Source organism: Salmo salar, chromosome 09 (assembly GCF_965601325.2).
Source record: "Salmo salar chromosome 09, fSalSal1, whole genome shotgun sequence".
Lineage (NCBI taxonomy): Eukaryota > Metazoa > Chordata > Actinopteri > Salmoniformes > Salmonidae > Salmo > Salmo salar.
Window position 1 is genome coordinate 135460268 of NC_138299.1, and position 20085 is coordinate 135480352.

At 43.5% G+C, this 20085-nt stretch overlaps 2 long non-coding RNA genes and 1 other non-coding gene across 4 annotated transcripts; 2 read left to right on the forward strand and 1 right to left on the reverse strand.

The window, feature by feature from the left end:
- Positions 1-881: 881 nt before the first annotated feature.
- trnaa-ugc (transfer RNA alanine (anticodon UGC)) lies at positions 882-957 on the reverse strand. The gene has a single exon. It is a non-coding gene; the product is annotated as a tRNA-Ala (tRNA).
- Positions 958-7788: 6831 nt separating this feature from the next.
- On the forward strand, positions 7789-9313 carry LOC123724147 (uncharacterized). The gene is made up of 4 exons (XR_006756831.1): positions 7789-7895; positions 8016-8058; positions 8523-8639; positions 8940-9313. It is a non-coding gene; the product is annotated as an uncharacterized LOC123724147 (long non-coding RNA).
- Positions 9314-10115: 802 nt separating this feature from the next.
- Positions 10116-12606, forward strand: LOC106612795 (uncharacterized). Of its 2 annotated transcripts, XR_001330371.3 has the most exons (4): positions 10116-11535; positions 11653-11696; positions 11866-12022; positions 12364-12606. It is a non-coding gene; the product is annotated as an uncharacterized LOC106612795 (long non-coding RNA). The 2 variants fall into 2 exon arrangements; XR_001330367.3 differs by having other exon boundaries at positions 10117-11696.
- Positions 12607-20085: the final 7479 nt, after the last annotated feature.

Consider the following 20085-nt stretch of genomic DNA (forward strand, 5'->3'; position numbering starts at 1 on the left):
CACCTTCTCACCAAGCTGCTTGGCAATGGTCTTGTAGCCCATTCCAGCCTTGTGTAGGTCTACAATCTTATCCCTGACATCCTTGGAGAGCTCTTTGGTCTTGGCCATGGTGGAGAGTTTGGAATCTGATTGATTGATTGCTTCTGTGATTAGGAGCTGAGATTAGGAGCACTCCCTTTATTAAGAGTGTGCTCCTAATCTCAGCTCGTAACCTGTATAAAAGACACCTGGGAGCCAGAAATCTTTCTGATTGAGAGGGGGTCAAATACGTATTTCCCTCATTAAAATGCAAATCAATTTATAACATTTTTGACATGCGTTTTTATGGATTTTTTGTTGTTGTTATTCTGTCTCTCACTGTTCAAATAAACCTACCATTAAAATTATAGACTGATCATTTCTTTGTCAGTGGGCAAACGTACAAAATCAGCAGGGGATCAAATACTTTTTCTCTCTCACTGTACATACATTTTTAAATGTATTCTTGGTAAAAAAAATGTTTGGGGGAAAAGCCTGTCTTTCCTTGTCATCCATGAATACACACAATTGACAGACTTAAAGGGGAATTTCACCCTGGGGGAAATCTGGGCTTCTTTTAATAATGTCTGAGGCATTTCTAGGACAGTGAGATGTGTTTTACACATAATTGCCAAGGACGTGTAACATAGACACAGGGAGTCGGGAAACAAGCGCAGTGTGAGTTTAATGATAACGAACATGAAACGAATACAAAAGAAGAGAAGCGTTTAACAAGGAAACATAAACAATACTACCTGACGCCTGATAGACATTTACATTTGTCATATAGCAGACGCTCTTATCCAGAGCGACTTACAGTAGTGAATGCATACATTTTCATACATTTTGTTTTTCCTCCGTACTGGCCCCCCGTGGGAATCGAACCCACAACCCTGGCGTTGCAAACACCATGCTCTACCAACTGAGCCACAGGGAGCCATAGAACACAGTGCTAGATGAATAGTAAGGAATCAAGGTAGTAATGAAGTTCAAGTGTGACTGATGATGGGGCACAGGTGTGCGTAATGATGGGTTGCCAGGACCGATGGTTAGTAAACCGGTGAAGTCGAGCGCTGGAGCAGGGCAGTGGGAGTAGACGTGACAGGAGGAAGGCAGGTCAGGGCTGAATGATGCACCCTATGATGGCTTACGGTGTATTGATTGGGGGACCAAGATCAAAAAATGTGTAGTCCTGCCTTTTGGCATTTCGGAAGGCTCTATGTTATACTGATCACACTATAAGTTGTTGTGGATGTAGATATGGTTGTCCTTGTTCGATGGAGCCATTAGACCTCTTTCAGAGATTTTTCTATTGGCGGATTCATTGCTAAATATACAAGCAGACATTTTTTCCAGTCTCTGAAAGACTGAAACTTGTGTTGGGAGGTGCTTCGTGCTCTGGCCCCCATCCCTCCCACAAGGCTACCACAAGGCAGGCTTTCTTTTAAAGGACGCGGACACTAACAACAATCCTTCGGGCAAAACTGAAAAAACTGACCAGATGCAATGGCTTCAAGTGATTCCTCTCATCAACACGAATTCGCTGATGGAGCATATTAGCTACTTGGATTTAGCTAACGTTAGAAGCCCAGCTACAGCCGATCCCAGCATCAAGAGGGCAGTTGACAAATACGGTGCCTAGCTAAGCAAGTTATTTTTCCTGCAAGCCACCTAGCTGGCTAACTTTAGTTTATCTACTGAAACCCATATTGTGTATTGCTGGCTAACATACTACTGTGTTACAGTTGGGGGAAGTGTAATTATTTGTTTGTTTGCTAACTTAGCTAGTTAACCCTAGGTGTAAAATAGTAAATAATGGCTACTTCTCAGAAAGTATTAAACTGTCAAGAAGAGTAAAAGAAGGTTGTCCACTATCGACATATCTATTTATTATGGCCATCGAAATGTTAGCTTTTAGAATCAGATCCAACAATAATATCGAGGGGCTAGAAATCACCCTGATTAACTCTTTAGTCATATCCCAGATTATAGTGCATTCAGAAAGTATTCAGACCCCTTGACGTTTTCCACTTGGTTACGTTACAACCTTATTCTAAAATTGAATACATCGTTTTTTCCCTCATCAATTTACACACAATACCCCATAATGACAAAGCAAAAACAGGTTTTTAGCAATTTAGTTAAAAAACCAAGGAAATATTACATAAGTATTCAGACCCTTTGCTCAGTACTTTGTTGAAGCAACTTTAGCAGCGATTACAGCCTTGAGTCTTCTTGGGTATGACGCTACAAGCTTGACACACCTACAGTACTAGTCAAAAGTTTGGATGCACATTCAAGGGTTTTTCTTTATTTTTACTATTTTCTACAATGTAGAATTTTTTTCGTATATCCTACCAACGGGACATTAAAAACTGTAATATCTTCTGTTTCAAAGAGTCATGGCTGAATGACAACATGATTAACATACACCCTGTGGGCTATACACTGTAATGAAGTCCAGGTGTGACTGAAGATGGGGAAATGTTTTTTTACATCATTTCTACCAGCACGCTAAATGTGCAACCAGAGGGAAAAAAAACTCTAGACCACCTTTACTCCACACACAGAGACACGTACAAAGCTCTCCCTCGCCCTCCATTTGTCAAATCTGACCATAATTCTATCCTCCTGATTCCTGCTTACAAGCAAAAATTTAAGCAGGAAGCACCAGTGACTCGGTCAATAAAAAAGTGGTCAGATGAAGCAGATGCTAAGCTACAGGACTGTTTTGCTAGCATAGACTGGAATATGTTCCGGGATTCTTCCGATGGCATTGAGGAGTGCACCACATAAGTCACTGGCTTCATCAATAAGTGTATCGATAACGTCGTCCCCACAGTGACTGTACATACATACCCCAACCAGAAGCCATGGATTACAGGCAACATCCGCACTGAGCTAAAGGGTAGAGCTGCCGCTTTAAAGGAGTGGGACTCTAATCCGGAAGCTTATAAGAAATCCCGCTATGCCCTCCAGACCAACCATCAAACAGGTAAAGCGTCAATACAGGACTAAGATCGAATCCTACTACACCGGCTCCGGACGCTCGTCGGATGTGGCAGGGCTTACAAACTATTACAGGCTACAAAGGGAAGCACAGCCGAGAGCTGGCCAGTGACACAGGCCTACCAGACAAGCTAAATGACTTCTATGCTCGCTTCGAGGCAAGTAACACTGAAACATGCATGAGAGCATCAGCTGTTCCGGACGACTGTGTGATCAGACTCTCCTTAGCCGATGTGAGTAAGACCTTTAAACGGGTCAACATTCACAAGGCCGCAGGGCCAGACAGATTACCAGGATGTGTACTCTGAGCATGCGCTGACCAACTGGCAAGTGTCTTCACTGACATTTTCAACCTCTCCCTGTCTGAGTCTGTAATACCAATACCTGTTTCAAGCAGACCACCATAGTCCCTGTGCCCAAGAACACTAAGGTAGCCTGCCTAAATGACTACCGACCCGTAGCACTCACGTCTCTAGCCATGAAGTGCTTTGAAAGGTTGATCATGGCTCACATCAACACCATTATCCCAGAAACCCTAGACCCACTCCAATTTGCATACTGCCCCAACAGATCCACAGATACAATCTCTATTGCACTCCACACTGCCCTTTCCCACCTGGACAAAATGAACACCTATATGAGAATGCTATTCACTGACTACAGCTCAGCGCTCAACACCATAGTGCCCTCAAAGCTCATCACTAAACTAAGGACCCTGGGACTAAACACCTCCCTCTGCAACTGGATCCTGGAATTCCTGACGGGCGGCCCCCGGGTGGTAAGGGTAGGTAACAACACCTCGGCCACGCTGATCCTCAACACGGGGGCCCCTCAGGGGTGCGTGCTCAGTCCCCTCCTGTACTCCCTTTTCACTCATGACTGCACGGCCAGCCACGACTCCAATACCATCATTACATTTGCCGATGACACAATAGTGGTAGACCTGATCACCGACAACGACGAGACAGCCTATAGGGAGGTGGTCAGAGACTTGGCCGTGGGGTACCAGGACAACAACTTCTCCCTCAACTTTATCAAGAGAAAGGAGATGATTGTGGACTACAGGAAAAGGAGGACCGAGCAAGGCCCCATTTTCATTAACAGGGCTGTAGTGGAGCAGATTGAGAGCTTCAAGTTCCTTGGTGTCCACATCACCAACAAACTAACATGCTCCAAGCACACCAAGACAGTCATGAAGAGTGCAACACTGCAGAGTGCACATTTAGTCTTATAAACATCTTTCAACAAGCCCATATTTGGAAAGAGATTATACAGTGAGTAATCTAATTACATAACCATGTGTGCATAATAAGTATCTGTTCCTGTTCTTATGTACAGTTGAAGTTGGAAGTTTACATACACTTAGGTTGGAGTAATTAAAACTCGTTTTTCAACCACTCCACAAATTTCTTGTTAACAAACTATAGTTTTGGCAAGTCGGTTAGTACATCTACTTTGTGACACAAGTCATTTTTCCAACTATTGTTTACAGACAGATTATTTCACTGTATCACAATTCCAGTGGGTCAGAAGTTTACACTAAGTTGACTGTGCCTTTTAACAGCTTGGAAAATTCCAGACAACGATGTCGTGGCTTTAGAAGGTTCTGATAGGCTAATTGACATCATTTGAGTCAATTGGAGGTGTACCTGTGGGTGTATTTCAAGGCCTACCTTCAAACTCAGTGCCTCTTTGCTTGACATCATGGGAAAATCTAAAGAAATCAGCCAAGACCTCAGATAAACAATTGTAGACCTCCACAAGTCTGGTTCATCCTTGGGAGCAATTTCCAAACACCTGAAGGTACCACGTTCATCTGTACAAACAATAGTACACAAGTATAAACACCATGGGACCACGCAGCCGTCATACCGCTCAGGAAGGAGACGCGCTCTGTCTCCTAGAGATGAACGTACTTCAGTGCGAAAAGTGCAAATCAATCCCAGAACAACAGCAAAGGACCTTGTGAAGATGCTAGAGGAAACAGGTACAAAAGTATCTATAGCCACAGTAAAACAAGTCCTATATCGACATAACCTGAAAGGCCGCTCTGTAAGGAAGAAGCCTCTGCTCCAAAACCGCCATATCAAAAGTCAGACTACGGTTTGCAACTGCACATGGGGACAAAGATTGTACTATTTGGAGAAATGTCCTCTGGTCTGATGAACCAAAAATAGAACTGTTTGGCCATAATGACCATTGTTATGTTTGGAGGAAAAAGGGGGACGCATGCAAGCCGAAGAACACCATCCCAACCGTGAAGCACGGGGGTGGCAGCATCATGTTGTGGGGGTGCTTTGCTGCAGGAGGGACTGGTGCACTTCACAAAAGGAAGGAAAGTTATGAGGAAGAAAAATTATGTGGATATATTGAAGCAACATCTCAAGACATCAGTCAGGAAGTTAAAGCTTGGTCGCAAATGGGTCTTCCAAATGGACAATGACCCCAAGCATACTTCTAAAGTTGTGGCAAAATGGCTTAAGGACAACAAAGTCAAGGTTTTGGAGTGGCCATCACAAAGCCCTGACCTCAATCCTATAGAATATTTGTGGGCAGAATTGAAAATGCGTGTGTGAGCAAGGGGGCCTACAAACCTGACTCAGTTACACCAGCTCTGTCAGGAGGAACGGGTCAAAATTCACCCAACTTATTGTGGGAAGCTTGTGGAAGGTTACCCGAAACGTTTGACCCAAGTTAAACAATTTATAGGCAATGCTACAAAATACTAATTGAGTGTATGTAAACTTCTGACCCATTGGGGATGTGATGAAAGAAATAAAAGCTGAAAGAAATCATTCTCTCTACTATTATTCTGACATTTCACATTCTTAAAATGAAGTGGTGATCCTAACTGACCTAAGACAGGGAATTTTTACTAGGATTAAATGTAATTAATTGTGAAAAACTGAGTTTAAATGTATTTGGCTAAGGTGTATGCAAACTTCCAACTTCAACTGTATCTGTTCCTGGACACAATTCAGAGATTTTTATCAACATGCTCATGATCTCAAGCTTTGTTTAACTGGAGAAAAGGAACATGAACAACATTTGGATAGATAATAATAATGTTTAACTGAGTCAGTTTGGACTGAAAGGACATCTATGCAATAACTAGTGGAGTTATTTTACTCGAGGGCACTATTCTACGGTAAGGAAACTGGGGTTACATACCATATTCCTTTTCAGCATTGGTAGCACTTCATTTGGATAGTCTCAAGTAGATGGTTTGTAGATGTTAAATAGATGTTCAATAACTGTCAACAACATTTCAACGAACGATCCACTAACCCTAGCCTTAACCTTAACCTTAACCCTTAGCCTAACCAAGTGTGACCTCAGCATTTCTCAATCTTACATGCAAATTCAAAACAGGTACATTTAATTAAAAAATATATAATTTTCTGCTTTAGAAACAAATTAGTATGAGTTCAGACTACAGTAGTCGCATTGATGACGTAGGTCAGAGTGACACCCTTTTGCATCTATCCAAAAACGATGGCGCATGAGTCATCTAGAAGAAATGGTCAAGTTCTGACATAAGAAATATTATGCTTAATTTGGTCATTAAATGAATAAAAGGTCAAACTACTGGAATGTACAATATTGGCACATAGGTGTACATTATGGGGCCTCTAGAGCTCATCCTCTCTTCAGTCATGGCGGAACAAGATTGCTGAAGAAACCACTAATAAGCAGCTTGATAATAACATGACTATGTTCAGTATAGTGCACTGCAGACATTAGTTTAGTCATTTCTATTAATATTGACTAAAATACTGTATATGGGGCATATTTGTTCTTAGAAGGATGTCTTAAGGCACAACAGCAAAAGCAGGAAGCTATGCCGAACGTGAATTATCTTAATTTGACCAGTTTGACCATAACATACACATTTTAGAGTCGCGCAATATGCTGTGAAACCGCTTTAGACAACTCCAGAATGATACTGTGATGTTATTGCTCATATAGCCTCAGTTGTATTACAGCCTTTTTGTTAGATTGGAAGCATAGCTATTTACCCCATTTGTTATTTCTTAAAAAGCCACAGTGTATCGTCTATATATAATTATGGATACATTGTGTGATATTACAGGACCCTATCCAGTGTGAGGACAATGCAGAGGCCAATTCATATGTAGTAGTGTATGACAGACGGCTACCATTATTCACGAGATGCATTGGTATAATTATGTTTTACTTTGATTTGTCACATACAGTGAGCTCCAAAAGTATTGGGACAGTGACATTTTTTTATTTTGGCTCTGTACTTCAGCACTTTGGATTTGAAATTATACAATGACTGAGGTTAAATTGCACAAATATCATAACCCCAAGACATGCTAACCTCTCACATTACAATAACAGGGGAGGTTCGCATTTTATATCATACCCCCAAGACATGCTAACCTCTCACCATTACAATAACAGGAGAGGTTAGCATTTTTGGGGGGGGTATGATATTTGTGCGTCTAACTTTCTCACTCATAATTATTCACGATTCATTCAGGATCCCCTAAAATGGGGGGACTATGTACCCTCAGATTAAAGCTAACAGTCTGCACTTTAACATCTTAGTCATTGTATCATTTCAAATCCAAAGTGCCGAAGTACAGAGCCAAAACAAAAAACTGTGTGTCAATGTCCCAATAGTTTTAGAGCTCACTGTACTTGATGAAAAAAGCTTGTAAAATACTTTCATTGAATGTCGGTAATGTCAGGAGACTAACAAAATACGTAACTAAAGATGGCCATTTTCTCCAGGTTCCACTGCAGTGTGAGGATGACCAATTTGGTTTCAATGCGGTTGTGGTTATAGGAGAAGTCTTTTTTCCTTTACGGAGATGTACTCCATTTATAAGCCATGACAGGTGAGTTGTCTCAGTCTGTATATTATATTTGTAGTACAATATATCTTTAAAAGATGGAGGCCCAATTGATCTGTCAAATTTGCAAAAATGTATGTATGAGGTTTATTTTTGTCTTTTTAGACCAAACAACCTTGCAGAAGCAGACAGAGGTCTGGAAATAATGGTATGTTTATAAATTATTATCGGGAAACAAATTATGGAATTTCTCATGGAAGAATGGCGTCGCATCCCTCCAATATAGTTCCAGACACATCTATGCCAAGGTGCATTGAAGCTGTTCTGGCTCGTGGTAGTCCCAACGCCCAATAAAGAAACTTTATGTTGGTGTTTCCTTTATTTTGCCAGTTACCTGTATGTGGCTATGCATTTTCATGTTCAGCATTGGAGCTGTCCAGACTACAGTACACATAACTAAACCAAACATTTTGTGTGTAGTTACATGTCAGGGTAAGTGTGCAGCACTTAGGATTAGTCAAGCATGATTGAGCAAAATAAAAAAGTTAAATTGCCCAATTTCTTAAGCTATTCTCCCATCAATCCCATTATTCTTAAATGTAGTTTATATGAGAAGGTATTATACTGTCCAAGATTTGTGTTTGATCATCAAGCTTTTTATCTCCCTTCCAGAAATACTGGATCTGGTGGCAGTAGATGAACAACCTTTTCCATTCTTCACTCCAAGACCATCTGACCATGTGCATCTACCGTGTACATATCCTAGTGTGAACAACTACCTCACTCAAGGTAAGGAACTCAGGGGGGGCTCAATGACTCACTACAACAACGTACATACAGCCACATTGAACTATAACTTACCACCAACGATGCCTGATATATCTAAACATATAGTAAAATGACTTAATAATTTGTGTTGTTATACAATCCAATACACAAAAGCTAAATGGTGCCACTGTGCAATCAGTCCAAATTATGTGAAGCAATATACTGCATGTAGCTAATCAATGCATTGTCATTAGCTTTGAAGCTGTCCAGAGTACAAATAACTAAAGCAAACCTGCTACGTCTGGTTGCATGTTTTGGTAGATGTGGAGCCCTCATGACTGATCAAGCGTTAGTATGAACAACCAAACATGGTGGATGAGGACAAACAGGATCGGGAGGAGGACAGAGTTAAAGTGGTGTGATATTGCCTGAGCATCAGCATAACTGAACAACACAGACAGCAAAATGATGTTCATCAGCAAAGAAAGAGGGTCAGGAAGGGGTGGTTGTCACAACAGCGTGCTAAGTGTTGATGTCTCACATCCCGTTAAACATTTGACCTAATATACACATACTGTAACCTTGCTATTTTATTTGCTTCCTGCTCCTGTGTTGTTTAAATGTATTGTACAGTTTGTAACGTTCCTGCAAATAATTATAAAACAACTATTTGAAGTTAATAAAGAACAGAAAATGTAATGTTTTGTCCCTCTGATTCCTAAGGATAGCTGTCAGTAAATCTGTAAAAGCCTTTTGATATTTTAACTCACCACCACCTAATAACACCTTGCTGATGTTTATTCATAAGTAAACAGTTAACAGCATATAGCTAGTCTGGGTACCAGTCTGTTTAGTTATCATTCCACTCCTGTCATGCTAAACATATGGCATATGACACCAAATACAAAGAGTAGAAAGTTAGCTAAACAGACTGGTACCCAGGCTAGCATATTGCATTATACGTCAGATGATTTTGGAGTAGGACAGACTCAGGCATAATGCAATGTCAGTGTGGGCCTAGCGTACAACTTCAGGGGGAAAGGAGGGGAGCCGCTCACTTGTGATCTGGGCCTTTATAGTTAATGAGTGTGAGTGTGTGTGTGTGTGTGTGTGTGACCACCGCTGTGCCATTTTCTCATTTGACTTCAGGAGTGGTATGAGATCGTCACCTTGTGGCGAGAAGAAGAATGGTCACAGAAGGACAGACAAGTAGCTTACCGCCAAGGTTGGAGTTAGTTATGTATGTTAACTTGATATGAATTGTTTCTTATTGACATTACAAATATGTGGAGTCTTATAAACCTCATCAAGTGATGATCAGCAAAATGTCAATGGTTCCACAGTCATATTGTCAATACAAGTTAGTTTTATTAAATCCGAAAAGTAGGCCTGAATTCTGTTTGTTTCTCAATAATGATGACTATGGTGGTTTACTTCTGAACAATGTTTCATTTCCTCTTGCAACATAACTAGCTGCAGCTTTAACTCAGTCATGACACAAATAGAAACTTAGCACCACCGCACAGAGCAGTCAATGTTATGAAACCAGAAAATATGTTTGGCATGAGTTAAATAGTGCAGTGAGTAATAATGCCGTCATCTTCATATCCCATAAGTGTCTTCCTCTTATCTATCATTGAAGGAGGACACTCCTTCAAGCGAAACCGGATTTTAGTTGGAAGAATACTTTTTCAAAAGCTCCCAGACATACCATATACAGCCTTATTTGACTCGGGAATAGGACAATGAACAACATTTGGCACAGTAAGTAACTTACTCAAGGATTCATGTCAACAAGACTAAGTTTGGAGAAGAGAACCACCCCAAGGTAAGGAAGCTGATGAACTGTATGGTTTCAATCAGTTAAATATCTTAAATTATTGATATGTTAAACACTCAAAATACATAAATGTCTTAAAAATATATACGGTTTGTTACATAGTTACTAAATACTACGAGTTAAGATGAAATGACGCACAGTGACGCCAAACGTACAGGCAACGTACTGACGTAGGTTTGTGGGAAATCCCTTTCCGTTTCCACACCGAATACAAAACATGGGGAATACATGCTTCAATTCCAAAAAGGTAATGTTTTGTCTTTCGAAATACTATTTTTATGTATTTTTTTGTACATATAGAAATTAAGAACATTGACATTCATTCAACATAGGCTATGTGCATGCATGCATGTAGATTTTTGTCTAAGAGAATGTCAACAGCATGTTGTTTGTGCTATGCTACTCAACAAGTGGAAGCTAATAACAAAACTATATAGCATTTTTGCTATCATTTTACAACATTTTGTAATTTTGCCCAATAGTGTAGACGGGAGGTTTGACAAAACTGTAGACTATAGGGACCATTCATCCCTCAGAGCAGACCACAGTTTAAGTCAGTTTTGGCCAGGTAACCAACACACGCAGAACTGCTAAAGGCCATTGAGTTTCAAATGAGTAAACTACAACAATTTAACTATATGATCGAGGAAATTGACCCTCAAGCTTGTTTGAGACTTAGTTTTCACTTCCATTATGTTTTATTCAGTACAGAGGATATTAAAGCTAGGAATGCATTTTGTAATGTTGCAGACCCAGAGTGAGGAACAGCATGAGAAAAATAAAGATGCTGGCCCCTCTGAGTGTCAGAATCATAACAATTGCCATCCTCACCAACCTCTAACGTTATTGATTTCAGCTACTGAACTGTCCAACTACTCATCACTGAATTTCAAATGTTACAATAACAGATTAAATTAATGTGTAACTCAATTAGCTTATATTTGCTGTAACATCAAATAGGTGGCTATGACTATTTTTCTAGATCCCACAACAATGTAAAGAAGACCAATCTGGCACCAAGACAGAGGTGTATTATGAAAACCATTTTCTTCCTTGGGAATGGAACATCACAGCCTTGTGAGTTGTCTGTGTATTTGTTTTAGTGATTGGAATTTGGTGATGGTAAGGAACCTTAAGGTGTCTTGAAAAATGAACCAATCTTTTATACCTAGGTCTACTTTTTTTTCTTTTTAGAATTCAGAACAACCACGTGGAATCAACTGTGCCTGTAAATAGCAGTAAGTAAAGCTAGTGGAATTAAAATGGCCTACTAGAAAGTATTCAGTCTACTGGTTTGTCTTAAAGTTTTGAGATTTCAAAATTGTACTAATTGACACCTGTGAACATTGTATGATATCATGTCATTTATTGCTTTCACTTTAATATCTTCAAATCTCCTCACAACAGCGGTGGTCCCATTTCAGGCTGGGGTGGCAGCTGTGAATATACCTCATCTAGGCTCCATCTCAATAGGATCATCTCCAGACTGTGTCCAGGAAGCTCTACCTCATACCGACGGCTCTTCCTCACAGCATTCACCTCAACACCAGATTCTGCAATGATGGTAGTGTTTCAAGATAGTGAGGGAACAAAAGCACAACCATATCTTCAATCAAGCAAGGTATCTAGTTATAGCTCAAACAGAATGGAGGCACACAGAGCAGCAACATTAGTAAACATATTAATATTACATAGCGTACACAAGAATCCCCAAGTGTGAATTCACAGCAACTGCTAAATGAAATGATACCATGCAGAAAGCACACCCTCATGTTATGACTGATCTATCACAGATCTAAAACTGAGAGGAAACTGGTGGTGTTTACCAAATGAGTCACTCTCAGTCAGATATGAACAGCTGTCATTTCATGAGTGCTTCTAACCTGTTCTATCCTGTTGTTGCAGCAGCCATAACATCAGGTATGAAGAGCTCCAGGAGCCTTGGAAGAAGAGATTAAGTGAAGGAAGTGGCTGCTTTTGAAACAATTTCTGCTGCTATTTTCTGTTGTTTTTAAGATGTATGTATGTATGTATGTATGTATGTATGTATGTATGTATGTATGTATGTATGTATGTATGTATGTATGTATGTATGTAGCTAGGCCATGTATGTTTTTGTATTTAAATAAATATATGTTATTACTTGTGCATTGAGATAGCATTTATGTTCCAATCAAAATCATAAAAACACCAAGAGTGCGGGGTCCCTCTGTTGCAGATAGTTTTTTCTGATATATTAGTTATCCTTCAAAATGCTTTACATTTGAGCATGAACGGTGCAGCATTTGCGTGAATGCAGTGCATCGATCTAGCCATAATATTATCGCCTTGATCACACTGACAGCGTCATTGCCAGGATGACCAGAGGAGGGTGACGTGTGGTCCCAACAGATCAAACGATCGCGGACAGCAGACGGAACATACAGACGCCCAACTGGACACTGGGTGGGAGTGGGCTCTGTACGTAACGCCCGCTCGATGTCCGCGTTTACCTCCCATACCACCGGTGCCACCAGGCAAGAAGCCGGAAGTATGGGAGTGGGATCCGTGGACCGCTCCTCTGTGTCATACATCCGGGACAGTGCGTCTGCCTTAGCGTTCTGGGAACCTGGTCTGTAGGATAGGGTGAAAACAAAACAGGTGAAAAACATGGCCCACCTTGCCTGGCGAGGGTTCAGTCTCCTCGTCACCCGGATGTACTCCAGATTGCAGTGGTCAGTCCAGATGAGGAAAGGGTGTTTAGCCCCCTCAAGCCAATGTCTCCACGCCTTCAGAGCCTTCAGAGCCCCACATCATAGTTTCGCTCCGCCGGGCTGAGTTTCTTCGAAAAGAAAGCACAGGGGCGGAGCTTTGGTGGCGTACCTGAGCACCGAGACAGCACAGCTCCTATCCCAGCCTCAGACGCGTCCACCTCTACTATAAATGCCAAGGAGGGATCAGGATGAGCCAGCACGGGAGCCGAGGTAAACAGAGCCTTCAGGTGACCAAAAGCCCTGTCCGCCCCAGCTGACCACTGCAGTCGCACCAGTCCCCCCTTCAACAAGGAGGTAATGGGAGCCGCTACCTGACCAAAGCCTCAGATAAACCTCCGGTAGTAGTTGGCAAACCCTAAGAACCGCTGCACCTCCTTTACCGTGGTTGGAGTCGGCCAATTACGCACGGCTGCAATGCGGTCATGTTCCATCTCCACTCCTGACGCGGAAAGGCGGTACCCTAGGAAGGAGACGGACTGTTGGAAGAACAGACATTTCTCAGCCTTGACGTACAGGTCATGCTCCAACAGTCGACCAAGCACCCTGCACACCAGGGACACATGCTCGGCGCGTGTAGCGGGGTACATTAGAATGTCATCTATATACACCACTACGCCCTGCCCGTGCAGGTCCCTGAAAATCTCATCTACAAAGGATTGGAATACTGATGGAGCATTCATCAACCCGTACGGTATGACGAGGTACTCATAGTGCCCAGAGGTGGTACTAAATGCCGTCTTCCACTCATCCCCTTCCCGGATAAACACCAGGTTGTAAGCGCTCCTGAGATCCAATTTTGTGAAGAAGCGCGCCCCGTGCAATGTCTGTCACACTGGCTATGAGTGGCAGCGGGTAACTGTACTTCACCGTGATCTGATTTATACCTCGATAGTCAATACACGGGCGTAAACCTTCATCTATCTTCTTCACAAAAAATAAACTTGAGGAGGCAGGTGAAGTGGAAGGCCGAATGTATCCCTGTCCTAGAGATTCGGAGACATATGTTTCCATAGCCACCGTCTCCTCCTGTGACAGAGGATACACGTGACTCCTGGGAAGTGCTGCGTCTACCAGGAGATTTATCGCACAATGCCCCCGTCGATGGGGTGGTAGTTGAGTCTTCTTACAGAAGGCGAGAGCCAAATCGGCATATTCAGGGGGGATGTGCATGGTGGAGACCTGGTTTGGACTCTCCACTGTAGTTGCACCTATGGCAACACCTACGGTACACACCTCCCTGAGCACTAACGTGACCATCCCTTGAGAGGCCTCTGTTGCTACGAAATATTGGGGTCATGATAGGTCAACCAGGGAAGGCCCAACACCACAGGAAACGCAGGAGAATCGATCAGGAAGAGACTAATTCTCTCCTCATGACCCTCCTGCGTTATCATACATAGGGGAGCTGTGACCTCCCTAATCAGCCCCGACCCTAACGGACGACTATCTAAGGCATGTACAGGGAAGGGCACATCATCAGGAACAATAGGGATCCCTAATCTAAGTGCAAATGAACGGTCAATAAAGTTCCCAACTGCACCTGAATCTACTAGCGCTTTATGCTGGGAATGCAGGGAAAACTCAGGAAATTCTATACACACACGTGCGCAACAGGAAGCTCTGGGTGAGTCGGGTGCCTACTCACCTGGGATGATCCACCAGTGCCCTGCCTGCTGCCTCGACTCCCTGGGGAACCTCCCCAGCACCGATCAGCAGTGTGCCCTCTGTGGCCACATGTGGTGCAGGAAACGGCCCCCCCTCCGGTCACCCTCAGAGCAGCACCTCCGAGCTCCATAGGTGTAGGGTCGGAGGTGCTGGGGGATGGAATGGACGAGCCCCGATCCGGACGTCCGCAGGTGGCCAATAGGTTATCCAGCCAGATGGATAAATCAACCAGCTGGTCGAGGGTAAGGGTGGTGTCCCTGCATGCCAGCTCCCGACGAATGTCCTCACGTAGACCGCACCGGTAATGGTCGATCAGGGCCCCTTCATTCCGTCCCGCGCTGGCTGCCAGGGTCCTGAAGTCCAGTGCGCTCCTCATCCCCTGTCGAAGATGGAACAACTATTCCCCCGCCGCTCTCCCCTCAGGTGGATGATCGAATACCGCCCGGAAGCGGTGGGTGAAATCCTCGTAGTGGACCAACGCTGTGCCTTCTATCCCCCATACGGCATTGGCCCACTCAAGTGCTCTCCCCGACAAACAGGAGATGAGGGCGGACACGCTCTCGTATCCCGAGGGAGCCGGGTGGACGGTCGCCAGGTAGAGCTCCAACTGGAGCAGGAACCCCTGGCAGCCGTCCCATCATACGCCCTCGGGAGCGAGAGCCGAATCCCACTGGGTCCATGTGACGGAGGAGTGAACAGCGGTGTGGGTTGGGGTGAAGTGGATGGAGGTGTGGGAAAACCCCCTCTCTTCCTTCGCTCCATGGTGTGCAGCACGCGATCCATGGCTGTGCCCAGATTTTGGATCATTGTCGCGTGCTGCTGGACATGCTCCTCCACTGGTAACGGAGGTGCGTGTTTAGGTGCGTGTTTCTGTCAAGTGTCTGTGTGCAGCGGGTAGGACGGAGTCAGGCGCAGGACACAGAACTGTGTAAAAACGTACTTTACTCGAAATAAAACACAAACTAATTCCATACAGGGAATACAATCCAGCTCTACACAAAAGAGCGACCACTTAACAAAGAACAAACACGCACAAAACCATGTGGGAACCAGAGGGTTAAATTGGGAATAAATTATAATGTAATGGAAACCAGGTGTGTACAATCAAGACAAAACAAATGGAAAATGAAAAGTGGATCGGCGATGGCTAGAAAGCCGGTGACGTCGACTGCCAAACGCCGCCCGAACAAGGAGAGGCACCGACTTCGGCGGAAGTCGTGACATAAGGCCTGGCCATTTGTTTGTTTTTGCCCTATGTTTTACCAAACACACATCTGCATACACACACACACCACCTGTCTATACAAATACATATTTGTTAGTGGTGTTAAAACCGTGTCTGGTTTATTGTGTGAGTTTTTCTACTTTTTTTTTGTAGGTTCTTCACAGGTTAAAAAGGATGTACCTTAAAGATCACACAAATGCAATTTACTTAAGTATCTATTGTCTGAATTTTGGATGAACACATGTAAGTTCTCCTGATGAGAAATGTACTGAAAAACCCAATGTAAACCTGGTGTAGAGAATCTTTGAAATGTTTTACAATAATGAGTCTGAAGTAAAGGGAAAGAAAAGTTAAAGAACAGACTCAAAGAACAGGTTTTGAATGACCTCTGTTCTGACTTTCTAATCTGTTCACCCTCGCTAGAAAGATCAGGGACATTGGTTGAAATTTAAATGTAATATGTAAACACTGAGAATTATGAAGAAGTTTATAATTGATCAGTAGTTCTAATTGTGATTTGGATTGTGAGAAGGAGAGAGAGAGGGATCGCTGTCCCTGAATGAGGGAAACCTGTCTCTAGTCTATTTGACTATTCCTTGATGTCATGACTTCTGCCGAAGTCGGTCCCTCTCCTTGTTCGGGCGGCGTTCAGCGGTCGACGTCACCGGCTTTCTAGCCATCGCCGATCCACTTTTCATTTTCCATTTGTTTTGTCTTTGTTTTACACACCTGGTTTCAATCCCCCAATGACTTGTTCATTATTTAACCCTCTGTTCCCCCCATGTTTGTTTGTGAGTAATTGTTTGTCTTGTATACGGTCCGTTATTGTGGGCTCGGTATATTGTGTTTTAGTTGTGAATACTTTAGTAAATACGTTGATTACTTATATCTGCTGTTCTGCGCCTGACTCTCTACACCAGCTACACACGGGCCCGGTTACACTTGAATTCCCGTATTATATAAAAGTATTTCCTTATGAGTTATCAAGGGTTGTAATTCTAATTTTATTTGTTCAGATTTGTTTATTTTTATTTAACCGGCACTGTTGGGTTACCTTGGATGCATGGATCACAGTGTGGATTGAAGCCTTCCCCACATGAAATAAGGAAGCAAAGACTGTGGCTTAATGCCTGCTACATGATATTGTTCCACGATTCAGTGTACCACAAAGTCTAGATAGCAATAAGGGGACACATTTCAACTCAAAGATAATAAAAGAACTGTGTGACATTGTCACGTCTGCTCCTGCTCCTCCCCCCTGGCGTACGACGTTGCCAGAGTACTAACCACCGGTCCTGAGATTCATCTTACGCACAACTGTGAATCATTATGATCCAACAGTGCCGGTTAAATAAAAATAAACAAATCTGAACAACATATAAAATTAGAATTACAACCCTTGATAACTCATAAGGAAATCATTATGATTCACACCTGGACTCCATTACCTTCATCATATTCCTCCCCTTTGTACGTCACTCTCCCATGTTTACTCACCAGTTGGTATTGTTCTTGTGTATCGGCATAGTGCCTTATGTTAGTGTAGTGTGCTTGGTTTTGTTGTTTTATTAAAACGTTTCACCTGCACCTGCTTTTGACTCACCACCCCATTATTACAGACATGATGCAAGTTAAGAGAAATGTGCATGTACCAATTCAACCGGAAAATTCTGAACTTGTAGAACACTACAATGGCGTTCTGAAAAATTAACTGGCAAAAATATGTGCTCAACCAGGACTTACCTGGGTGGATACACTACCCATAGCTTTGTTTTCAATGCGTTCCACCCCAGTCAGGAAAACTGGACTTAGTCCACATGAGGTACTCATGGCCTGTCCCATGAGGACCCCAGCATCGCCACCAGCAGCAGTCCCAGATCTGCATCTGTTGGATGACACTATGATGAAGTACAGTATAACTCTGACTAACTGTACTCAAGCTGTTCACTCACAGGTCTCTGCTGCCCAAACCTCCCCAGACGACTGTCCCCATCACCATCTCCAGCCCTGAGATTGGGTAATGGTGAGGAGGCACGGCAGAGGTAAAGAACCTTCAAAACCCAGGTGGAAGGGACCACAACAGATCACCCTCACAAGCCCAAAGGTGGTAAAGTGCTTAGGAAAAGACGCCTGGATCCACACCTCCCACTGTAAGCAGGTAGCAGAGCCAGAAGATGTTACTCCTGTTACTCCTACAACCCAGTAGAGGCACTCTGCTTACCCTGGGACCTCCTACAACCCAGTAGGGGCACTCTGCTTACCCTGGGACCTCCTACAACCCAGTAGGGGCACTCTGCTTACCCTGGGACCTCCTACAACCCAGTAGAGGCACTCTGCTTACCCTGGGACCTCCTACAACCCAGTAGGGGCACTCTGCTTACCCTGGGACCTCCTACAACCCAGTAGAGGCACTCTGCTTACCCTGGGACCTCCTACAACCCAGTAGGGGCACTCTGCTTACCCTGGGACCTCCTACAACCCAGTAGAGGCACTCTGCTTACCCTGGGACCTCCTACAACCCAGTAGAGGCACTCTGCTTACCCTGGGACCTCCTACAAACCAGTAGAGGCACTCTGCTTACCCTGGGACCTCCTACAACCCAGTAGAGGCACTCTGCTTACCCTGGGACCTCCTACAAACCAGTAGAGGCACTCTGCTTACCCTGGGACCTCCTACAACCCAGTAGAGGCAATCTGCTTACCCTGGGACCTCCTACAAACCAGTAGATGCACTCTGCTTACCCTGGGACCTCCTACAAACCAGTAGAGGCACTCTGCTTACCCTGGGACCTCCTACAAACCAGTAGAGGCACTCTGCTTACCCTGGGACCTCCAAAAACCAGTAGAGGCACTCTGCTTACCCTGGGACCTCCTACAAACCAGTAGAGGCACTCTGCTTACCCTGGGACCTCCTACAACCAAATAGGAGCACTCTGCTTACCCTGGGACCTGCAGCCATTGTGTCTGTGGGCATCCTCTGGGTGGTAGTAGACTTCGAGCAAGAGGCGGGTGAACGTGCTAGTAACCTCTCCCAGACCTCTCTGCTCCAACGAGGCCCGGCTTAAACAAGGGGAAGCCCAGGAGTAAATGACCCCGCTGACCTGAACCTGGACTCTGATGACCCCGCTGACCTGAAAAGATGAAAAAGAGGACATGAACCTTATGGGGTTTTCCACGGGTCAAACACTTTCTTATAATTAGCTAGTAATATCTCTGTATTACAGAATGAATCACATTGTTGGGTTTGTTACCAGACAGTGCTGAGACTATGCCATTACTAGCTATACCCCTCTGTGCTTATTAAATATTGATGCGGACCAAAGCAGGTGACCTTAGAGACATAGAGCTTGATTGGGTGGAGGACAAGGTGTATTATTTTAGAAGATTTGATTTTAATAATGCCACCTCTCTGCCTAAGCAACCCATCACCCTGGCCTACTCTCCCCCAGGTTATTTGTGTTATATAGCAAATGGAATCGGGCTCCAGTTTGGGGAAAGTTATTGTAAGTATAACCTTTCAGTCTACAATAACATAACCTTACCCTTATTGTTGAGAAATGAAACATTCCACCCTAACATGTCGATGGGAATACATTATAAACTTTAGAATGTCAGTGTGTATGCTAAACCTACTTCCTCAGTCAGTGAAACTATGTATGTGTTTGGGGGGAAAGCCTACTATTATCTGCCTACAAACTGGTCAGGATCATGCTATGCTGCCTATGTTGTTCCTGCTGTGCGTGCTACCCCAGTACCCCCAAATCACCTTTTCTCCCACTTGTATAGGAGGACCATTGTAATGTTTTTTTCTCTGCATTAATTCCCAAAATGGCATGACAACTGTGCTTGATTCCATTAGAGAACTAGCAAATGAAGTAGAAAGAATACGTAATGCTACCGCTACTGCTTTTGAAGAATTAACTGCTGAACTTGTGGCTATACCTACCATGGTCTTACAAAATAGATTGTCTTTGGATATTCTCCT